At 30.0% G+C, this 11,202-nt stretch overlaps 1 long non-coding RNA gene across 1 annotated transcript; it reads left to right on the top strand.

The window, feature by feature from the left end:
* The first annotated feature begins 803 nt into the window (after window positions 1–803).
* LOC146913087 (uncharacterized) lies at window positions 804–8,341 on the top strand. Its single transcript, XR_015013284.1, has 5 exons — window positions 804–884; window positions 4,024–4,354; window positions 4,432–4,516; window positions 5,109–6,860; window positions 7,550–8,341. It is a non-coding gene; the product is annotated as an uncharacterized LOC146913087 (long non-coding RNA).
* Window positions 8,342–11,202: the final 2,861 nt, after the last annotated feature.

Consider the following 11,202-nt stretch of genomic DNA (forward strand, 5'->3'; position numbering starts at 1 on the left):
GTGGTTTTTCAATTTTCTTGTTTATTCCTTTGTAAAAGTGATAGATCGGGACCTAGAAAGTATAGATCTCGAAGAAAGTTTTGACTTTGAGCAAAAAATCGATCAAAATATTTGAGTTTTTGAAAAAGTCTTAGAAAATTATTTTATTCATGCGAAAGAGCTTGCATTTATTTGATCTATTGATCTGACAATGAATAAATATGAAAAAAAATGATATGGTTAGGTTTTATGTGGTTTGAATCTTATATATTGTTTTGGGACTCAAAAGTTTGAAATTTTGCTTTATATATATATATCATAGTTAGATGGATTTGTAGGTATTAAATGATGAAAGTTGACATATGATGTGCGATCAAAGGTTAAAGATTCAAAATTTTAGAGTCAAAATAATATTTTAGAAATGTTAAGAATTTTTTATATATATATTGAGTCATTGTTGATTCTTGAAAATGAGTACTTAAAGTAATGGATTTAAAATGATAAGTTCTTTGTGAATTTGTGATTGTTGTTTAGACATGAAATTGTTAGTAGAACTTTTCTATCTTTTTTTCTTCCTTTGTCTTCTTAATAATAGTCTTTATCTAGTTTAAGTTGTTTGGAATTTGCAGGAAAAATGAAAGAAACAAAATGCTAAGTTTCTGGAGTTAAGGAAACGATAAGTAGTGCACGCCACAACAACAAACATTGAAAAGGTAATCCTTATTATATTTTAATTAAACAATATTTTCTTTATTTATGTCATTTGAATAGGTTTCTCCTGCAACTTATTAAAAAAATCTTATGTCATGTGTGTAAAATTTGCAGGGAAAATGAAAGAAATGCAAAAGTTTATGGAGTTAAGGTAAAGATAAGTAGTGCACGCCACAACAACAAATGTTGAAAAGGTAATCTCTATTATATTTTAATTAAACAATATTTTCTTTATTTATGTCATTTGAATAAGTTTCTCCTGCAACATATTAAAAATATTTTATGTCATGTATAAAAACTAGAACTTTTTATTTACTTTTCTCGATTTAATTATGAAAAGAATATGAGTTTTTTTTTTTACAAGAAAAGAATATGAGTTATACAACTCAATTTTTCATATTTTAAATATTCTTTTATTTGTTTTAAAGATGCCACAAGGTAGCTTGTTGTATTTGTCTGTTTCTGGATTATTGTTGCTGCAAACTATCACATGGTGAAACTCAAAACTTAAGGCACATTCGCACGTGCAAACCGTTGTATGTGCATTTTACTAGGTTTTCTCTCTCAGATAGGCCCAAAATGATTTTCTTCATCTCTAGGTCACTCTAACCCATTTTAAAACTCTCATACTAATTCACAAGGGTCACAAACCTGAATTTGTTTTTTTATCTAGCAATCATAATTTCATTTACACATGTTCATATCATAATCGTGCATAATTAAATACGCTCACACTTAATCAAACACAATCAAATTTGAACTAAACACCTATTATAATAACCTATCCAATTTCAACCCACTTAGATATTCATGGAGATTCTCCTAAAAAAATGTAGACATTCATAGAGATATTTTATGAACTAAAATTTTATATAACATTATGACTTAATTGAATGCATACGTAGAAAAAATTCACACTATTAGTCTGGCATAACATTATTAGTCTATGAAATTAATCTCTTAAAATTTAGATTTCTAATATGTTTTTAATAATATTAAATACTCCCACAATTTTAAATTTAAGGAAAAAAATGTCAAATATATTTGATCCAAATTTGGATAAAAAACATTTGACTTTCTCTTGTGATTACAATTTGGTTGAAATACTAACAAACAGACTCTTCAATGCTCAAAATAATATCTTCCAAAAAATAATATTATAAAAAAAAACCCAAATATTCACACACACATACATATACATAAATAAAAGTATTTATTATATCTTAAATATAAATATTTACATAATTTTAAATAAAAAAAGTCAAATGTATTTGGTTTAAATTTGGATCAAATACATTTGACTTTATCATATGACTAAGATTGGTTGATTTACTAAATAATAATTAAATGAAAACTCTCAATTCTCATAATAATAACAAACTTAAATTAATTTATAAAAAAAGATAAAAATTGAATAAAGTTTATTTACTTAACATAAATTTCGCGATTTTGTAGAGCAACGGTATAACTTTGACACAACAATTTTACCTCTTTGGAAGGACAATTAAGAGTGGTTTGGCCAACAATGTTAGACATCCAACTGAGATATCTGATCATCTAAGGAAATTAATATTTATAATTTATGCAGGAAACAATGATTACATAAACAACTATCTTCAACCTCAATTCTGTGACAGTTACAAGCACTACCAACCTACACCTTCTATTGAACACCTCATAATTTTTTTTTGCTACTACTTATAGTACAAACTCACCTCTTATACAAAGTTTGTAATTGCATTAGGCTAATGCAATTTAAATCTTTGTACAGGAGATGAGTTTCTACTTTAAGTTGTTGCAAAAAAAATTCTATGAGGTATTGAACAAAAGGCGTAGGATGGTAGAGCTTGTAACTGTAACAAAACCGAGGTTGAAGATAGTTGTTTATGTAATCATTGCTTCCTGCATAAATTATAAATATTGATTTCCTTAGATAGTCAGATAACTCAGTTGAATATCTAACATTGATGGGCCAAATCACTCTTAACTGCCCTTCTAAACAGGTTAATTTGTTCTGCCAAAGTTATGCATCTGTCTTGCAAAATTGACAAAACTTTTGTTAAGTAAATAAAAAAATTTATTTAATTTGTATTTATTTTTTATCTCATTAATGATATATATTTCATAGTTGGTGACTAATAATACTTAATATATACTTGATATTTGTTATGTTATTTCCAAAATAGATTTGTGTAGAAATTAAAATAATAATGTGATAGATAATTACCAAGTGTACTAAAAACTATTGAAATAATAAATATAAGTTCTTATCCACGAGGATTGTGTTAATCTCAGTTAAGCAATAAAGTTAATATCTAGGATGTGTAAATTTTATGCATAAAGGCATGCCACTCTTTAATATGTGTTTGTGTGTATGTGTGTATGTGTGTATGTGTGTGTGTATGTATGTATGTATGTATGTATGTATGTATGTATGTATGTATGTATGTATGTATGAATGTATGTATGTATGTATGTATGTATGTATGTATGTATGTATGTATGTATGTATGTATGTATGTATGTTGGATATACATTATTCAAAAAGAATACAGTGGATACAATGCTAATGAATGAATTTACCCTCACTATTGGACTTGGTACATGTCACAAAACCAAGGTTGAAGATAGTTGTTTATGTAATCATTGCTTCCTGCAGAAATTATAAATATTGATTTCCTTAGATAGTCGGATAACTCAATTCGATATCTAACATTGATGGGCCAAATCACTCTTAACTGCCCTTTTATACAGGTTAATTTGTTCTGCCAAAGTTATGCATCTGTCTTGCAAATAGTTAGTTGATATATTTATGCCAAAAAACCATATGTATAATTTGTTGAGATATTTATGCTAAATTAAAGAACAAAGAAATTTGATGCATAAGGGCATGACACTCTTTAATTAATATGTGTTTGTGTGTATGTATGTATGTTGGATACTACATCATTCAAAAAGAATATAGTGGATACAGTGGTAATGAATGAATTTACCCTCACTATTGGACTTGGTACATGTCACCTACTCCTCATTCAATCAAGAGAATTAATTCAATCTAATTCACAATTTCTTTCATTTGATCCAAATTAATTATAAGATTTTCTGCTTAATTATGAACTTGGACAACCTGCGTATTTTATACATCGTATTACACAATTTTATCTCTTTTTTTTATTCGTATTACATGACTTTAATGAATGATCATTGCAACCGAATTAGAATGCCGTTTTTGTATTTCAAATTTCATTTCCCTCCTTAGTTACTCTCTCATGCCACACGTCTTGTTCTCATTGGCTAATACAACTCCCCTTTATTTTTATTGTATATGACAAGTCTTGTTCCTTCTTACTGGCTAAGACAAATGAAGCCTATTTGACATTGGTCAAGACAACACATGCCTCCTTTTCATTAGCCATGACAGCTGATGCCTCTTTTCTACTTGCCAAGACAACATGTGTCTCTTTTTCGTTGGCCACACCACCTCATCTACCTCTCTCCTTCATAAAAGTGGTTCTATAAATTTCCTTTCCATCATACCCCTGTTACATACAGGTTTATCTCCACACACTCTCAAATCCATACTACTTTCACCATCATATCACCATCTTGTTCATCTAAACAATATCTAAGTTTTCCACTCCTCCAATTTCGTGTGATGTTAATGGTAAGGTATTTCCACCATTTTCATATATTCCTCCTATTATTTGATTGTCCCTAATATTAAGGTTTGCTATTTTGAAGCGTTTAATTAAAATCCTTGAGAAACCTACTTGTCGATCAGTAGAGCTTTATTATAAAGCTTGTGCTAGAAAGAAAATCGCCTAAGGTAAGAGCTTTTTCTCCATACATTCATACTACATGTTACTAGATTGTGGAATAACTACTCTTGCAACTACTTATTGACCAATTAAATATATTGATTATTACAAATTCTTTTAATGCTATCAAAGGCCAGAAACAAAGGTTTGCTTGTTTAGTGACCAAGTGATTTTTTGTTCTTTATGGTTTCGTTCGGTTTAGTTCAGGTTTTACACAACTTTTTGGCAATGGAATCTACATCAAACAAAGAATAATCATGATATAAAATTGCAAGACTGTTTTATATTAATTAATATTATTCAATCTAAAAATCATTGCTTAGATTTACTTAGCAGTTTATATTTTAAATTATGTTTATTTGGTAGTTGGATATTCTTTACTTGCATTCCATTAAAGTGAATTAAGTTATATATATATATATATATATATATATATATATATATATATATATATATATATATATATATATATATATATATATATATAATATATTAGGTTCTTGTTACAGTCGAAATAATTTAGTTTTACATTTAGTGGGGTTACATCCATTCGTGATTATTTTATCATGTTTTCACACATTTGTTCCCATGTATAATCAGGCTATCAATATCAAGAAAGGAGAAGATGAAGAAACTTTACGTTCATTGATATGTAAAAAAATCATCAACCTTAGTCCTTTTAATTGCATTAAAATACATCTTCTAAATATTCAAATGTTTCTTAGGAACAAAATCAACAATAAAAAGTTGACTATTTGAAACAATCAACTTAAGAATTCTCTCCCAAAACCCATCAAAATTCACTTACGATTTCTCCTCACCCTCACCCTCACCCAGAATCAAGCAGCAAGTCCGTACTTCCTTCAAGTACACCATTGAGTGTTAGTTCAACACAACTTTATGGGATAACTCAGCTATCTTCACCAACAACTACCTACACTCAGCTACCTTCACCGACAACTACTTATACTGGACCTTATCAATCCTCTGGTCCCTCATTTGGTCCTTTTCAATCTTCTGGTACCTATCAATCGGCTGATCCCTCAATGTGGTTGAGGGACAAGAAGATTGATAGGGACCAGAAGATTGATAATGGCCAACTGAGGGGCCAGAGGATTGATAAGGTCGAGTATAAGCAGTTGTCGGTGAAGGTAGCTTAGTATATGTAGTTGTTGGTGAAGGTAGCTGAGTTATCCCATAAAGCTGTGTTGAACCAACACTCAATCCAGTAATACAAGGAAGCTAAGTACAAGATGTGCTGCTGAATTCTGGGTGAGGGTGAGGGTGAGGAGAAATCGCAAGTGATTATGGGTGATGGGCTTGGGAGAGAATTCTTAGGTTGATTGTTTCAAACGATCAAATTTTGATTGTTTGTTTTGTTCAGAGAAACATTTGTATATTACAAGATGAATTTTGATGTAATGAAGTGGATAAATGTGGATGATTTAAGATATAAAACTATGTTCTTAGGGGGTAAGGGTCACTCTGCTATGAAGAAACCAGGTAAATGGGGACATCTAAGCAAGTGTTTGTGTTATCTTGCGACATATCTGCTAGATGTTGCATACATTCAATGGAGGCTAAAGTTATACATATTATCCCATTTATGATTGAAACTCAGGAATAACGAAGGAATTAACTGATATTATGAATTGGATTTATGTAAAATCTTAGCGTTCTGAATTTATCTCTGGTGAAACTTTAGACACAATGTAAGTATTTCAAGTTCAAATAGGAAATTGTTGAGAACTTTCGTGTTTCTTCATTACTTGCTTCCCTTTTTATGTTCAATAATAGTCTTTATCTGCTTTGATAGTCCAAATGTAAAATTTGTTGAGGTTAAAAAATAAGCAAAATGTAAAGAGGTTGCACCTAAGGAAAAGGCATGTAACGAAAAGTGCAAAGACACAATAACAAATACTAGGCAACTGATGTGTGTGTCTATGGCTTAATATTTCACTAATCAACATTTTCTTGATTTATGTAATTCAAAGTTGATGCTGCAACATTTTAAGAGAATCTTTGTTGTTTAACTTTAGCACAAAGTCTAGGAGTTTATTTCCTTATTTTTATCTTTATCTTTGATGTATAAAACTGAGACTTCTGTATTTTATTTCCTCAATTTAGTTATGAAAAGAACGACAGCTTGAGTGCTTGAACCATGTTTTCATATTTCAAATATATTCATTTATTGAAAACTAACAATCATCTGCATTTAATTAGATATTTAGAGAATGTGTATTTTTATTTTCATATCGTATGAAAACAATGTTCGGATGCTAAGACAGAGTTCTCAATAGCAGTGGAAATTGAAGAGTTATAATGACAAATATGCTCTTTTATTAGTGCAAGGTAATTCTAAAAACAATTAGCTTTTGTCAAAAAAAAAAAAAAATTAGCTTAATTTTATTGAATAATACCATTAAGATTTTGAGTCTTGCTAGTTTTCTAAAGGATAGCAACATACATATATCACATTAAAGCTTGAAGGTGCTGCTGTTGGCACTGATGAAAAATAGTTGTTTTATGGTCATGAGCAGAAAGATGAGATTGATATTTACATTTCTTCAAGGTTAATTAACCCTTTTATTGAAGTCTTAACTGGTTTTTGTAGTTGGTTAGAGTGTAAAATGACATTTTTTGTTTGAAGCATACAATAAGAGATCTAAATATGATAATGTATAGATATAATTTTTTTCAAAACTATGGAAATGCTAACAAATGTCCTAATGACACTTGATAAGAAGTTCAAAGTAACAACTTTATCTTAGAATTTCAACTTATTGAAAGATTAAAAAGCAACTTTTTCTACATAAAATTTAACAATTATTTTCTTTTTTGAATTCTTAGCATGACCCTTATTTAATATCCACTTTTGTAAGTGTACTTTTATATATCATAAGATATTAGTGTACTTTTACAATTAAAGCTACCTTGTGAAGGCAACAGTTTGTGACTTTTGTAAGTGTACTTTTATATATCATAAGATATTAGTGTACTTTTACGATTAAAGCTACATTGTGATTCACTCATTATCGCAGGGCTAAAAGAAAGAAATGAAGCTAATGTCTAGGTATTTCCATCACATATGGGTCAAAATCAAATGTTCAAAAGTTCCAAAGCCATAAAGAAATTCAATCATAAGAAGGCCCTCTACAAGAAATTTTGGAGAAATCCAGGATTCTTTCACTAAGAAACATAAATATGAAACCACTGCAATGGAAATCAAAGCTTGAAAAATAAAAGAAATCATTAGAAGGGATTAGTAGCACATCATATTCCATGAAATCAGATCATGACCATTTTATAAACACCTATCAAAGTGAACTCACAATATGGTCAGAGAACAGTGCAATAAAGATTCTCATCCTTGTGTGAAATCCAAAAAGCAATATCAAAAACAATGAAAAAAAAGGGTTAAAGATGATGATTTCAAGTTCTAAAGCTATCAAGCAGCCAAGTCTTAAGGTGAGGTATAACAATGAAAACAATGAAACAAACAATAAAGTTGCTGATAAGCTTCCAGATGGGCTGGAAAGATATAACATTTGGAGATGTTCACTGCTTTGTTTTCAAAATAGATCATAATAATGCAAAGTGAGAATCATTCTTTGATTGTCAAAATATTTTTATTAGCAATATTCATTTATTCTCTTCAAAATTTGAGCATTGTGTTGTTGGCTACTATTATATTTTGTGCATTATGTTGTTGGCTAGCATTATATTATGTTTTTGTTTAATATGTTGCATTTCAACATGATATTTGAGCCAGGTTAAAGATGGTAATGTGAGAATTGGATCTAACACATTGAAATTGTTTTGAGTCCCCCATATTTTATGTTTCTTAAACTGTTGGGTGTATAAATGTGTTTGAACACCTTCATCCGTTGAAATACATGTTAATATCAATGTTGTTTTAATGCTTTGATTAACATTTTCTATGAAGATGTTTGGTGTTTGATTAATGTTAAGTGAGTTTGGGGTTGTACGTTTGTGGGCGGCTTTGTTAAGGGAGTAGAACATGTTTGCATTTTTTGAGTAATTTTAATCACTTCCAAAAATGATTATATCAAAAAATATAATAATTTTTTAAAGAATTAGTCAATTCTAATAAAAGGAGATTATTATGCTCGTCACCACATTGTAAGTTATGAACGGGATCTAAATTGGGAAATGCTGATTATCGAATCCAAAGCTCATAAGAAAATAACAGGAGTAATAGTCACTTTTCGTCCTTGAATGTGTAAAGAGTAGTTACAAAAAAATTCAAAATAGTCCCTGATTGTGGAATCTGTTAGTCAAAATAGTCCCTGACATTCAAACACTTCGTTAATATTGTCATATTAGTCCTTCAATATACTTTTTATTGTCATATCGGTCCAGATAAGTATTTACTTATTGTCATTCAGTCTCTATGGGAAAAGAGTTATTGTGAGTATTGAGGGATTATTTTAACGTCGGACACTATTTTGACTAACAAAGTGCATACTCAGAGATTATTTTAAAATGTTGATACATTGAGAGACTATTGTGACTATTTCTTAAACATTCAAGGACCAAAATGACCCCAAAATAATATGAAATACTATTTACAATCTCTTATTAATTCCAAAGTCCAAGCGCAAGACATTATTTTATGCATGTTAAATTAATTTTTTCAACCTTTCCAGATACATCCTCATTTTTGTTGATTTAATTTAGCTCATTTGTATTGTTGGTAAATACAGGTAGAAGAAACCGTATTAATATAATACTCCCTCATGTGAATATAATACTCTCTCCGTTTCAAAATGAGTGTCGCTTTAGCCAATTCACACATATTAAGGAATGAAATGAAATAATCATTAGATATAACACTTTTACTAAACTGCACTTTTTTTATAAGAAAAAGGCAAAATTAAAGTTGCATTAAAAATTGTGTGAGAAAAATTTGAGTTTTTATTGAGGGTAAAGTTGGAAGAAGTTGTATTGGAAGTATAAAAGTGACATTCATTTTGAAACAATTTTTTTTGGTTAAAGTGACACTCATTTTGAAACCGAGGGAGTATATAATGTGATTCCATACCCTTTTTGAAAGCCTTAAGTTCTTGTGAATAGTAAAGAAAATGGTATGATAGGTTGTAGGATGATGATGTTTTGAGCCTTAAGTTCTTGTATGTCTTTGATTTCCAGATTTGATGTTCATTTTTATGCTAAAAACTTTGTTTTTGGTAGATTTTCCACATTGAAGTGTCGTCAGAAAACATCTAATTTGGATGTTACATGCATGTTACATGTATAATTAGATTTTGCAACAAACGTCTCCTTAATAAGTTAGGTTCACCTTTTATTATCTTTAATTAGGTTTTGATTCTATAACAATTATATTTTACCAAGAGTACACTGATAAAATAATTTATTGTGTGCTTTTTTAAATGATGATAATTTATGTGTATTTAATTTAGATACAGGGAAAAGGGAAGAAGTAGATTTATTGAATGATTTGAAGTTGCTGCTACTACATACTAGGATAATATTTATTTATGAATTCTAAATACATTTTATGTAGACAGTGATCTGAAAGGCCTTATGAGTTGTTAGGTAAATTGTTGGAAAATATAGATAGCGTGAGGGAGCTAGTGGTAGGGACACACATTAGTGATGAGCATATTGAAGGAGGAGACACATTAGTGATATGGTGAAGCCTTCAATACTATTGACATTGCATCTCAAAGGCTTAAAGGCTTGAATACAATTGCACCCATATAAGTCTATTTATAGGTGCTTATAGATGTTTCTAGAACTAGAATAATCTAGGCCTTTGTTTGCCTTTTCTACATTAGAATATTATGGATGTTTCTAGGCTACAACTTAACCTAGACATTAATGGAACAATCTAGAAACATATAATAACTTTAAGCTTATTCTAGTTTTCTCTAATGTATTCTAGAAATATCTAGAAATGTGCATCATATTTCAACACTCCTCCTTGATGCATATTTCGAAAACTTCAAATGTAGTACGTAGTTGCTCAAACATAGATTTGTGCTATCATCTCCTCCTGCATTGATACTCTTCATAGTTGATCAATTTGACATGATAGAAAATTTGTGCCACCTCTTGCCATAATATTTGTTATTGGTCTCCTTGCTAGTCTTGTTGAAGACTTCTGCATGGACCATTCTTCCTCCTTAGTTGCATGTGAATCTCCTTGTCGACATTGTTGAAGATTTCTGACAGGGAGAATTTCTTGTTCATAGTTGCTTGTGAGTCTCCTTGTCACTCATGTAGTAGATTCTTGACAGGGACTCATTCTTGCTCTAGTAGTTACCTATGCTTGTACTCAAGTTAAGCATCAGAGGTCACAGGTCTCCATTTATATTTATTGCCTGGACTTGTGCTCTATTCGAACTTGAGTGTCTTATTAGCCATAGGTCTTCGACATTAGTCGGACTTGAACTTTAGAGGATCGGGCTGTTAGGCTACCTGAACTCCTCTATAGCCTTCTTAGTTTTCTTGTTTTAACTCAAACAGAGTAGAGCCTTGTGGCTACATGTACTCCTTTTGTGTTTGAGTCATAGACTGAGAATTTTTACTTTTGTAGAATTTATGTTATAGAAGAACATATAGTTGGTGACACGAGATCATATTTTGCTACGCCCGGTTAATGACCGAACGCAGCTCTGATACCACTGTTGGAAAATATAGATAGCGT

Source organism: Medicago sativa, chromosome 6, assembly GCF_051527215.1.
Source record: "Medicago sativa cultivar Bolivia chromosome 6, Bolivia_mono, whole genome shotgun sequence".
In the NCBI taxonomy this organism is placed as follows: Eukaryota; Viridiplantae; Streptophyta; class Magnoliopsida; order Fabales; family Fabaceae; genus Medicago; species Medicago sativa.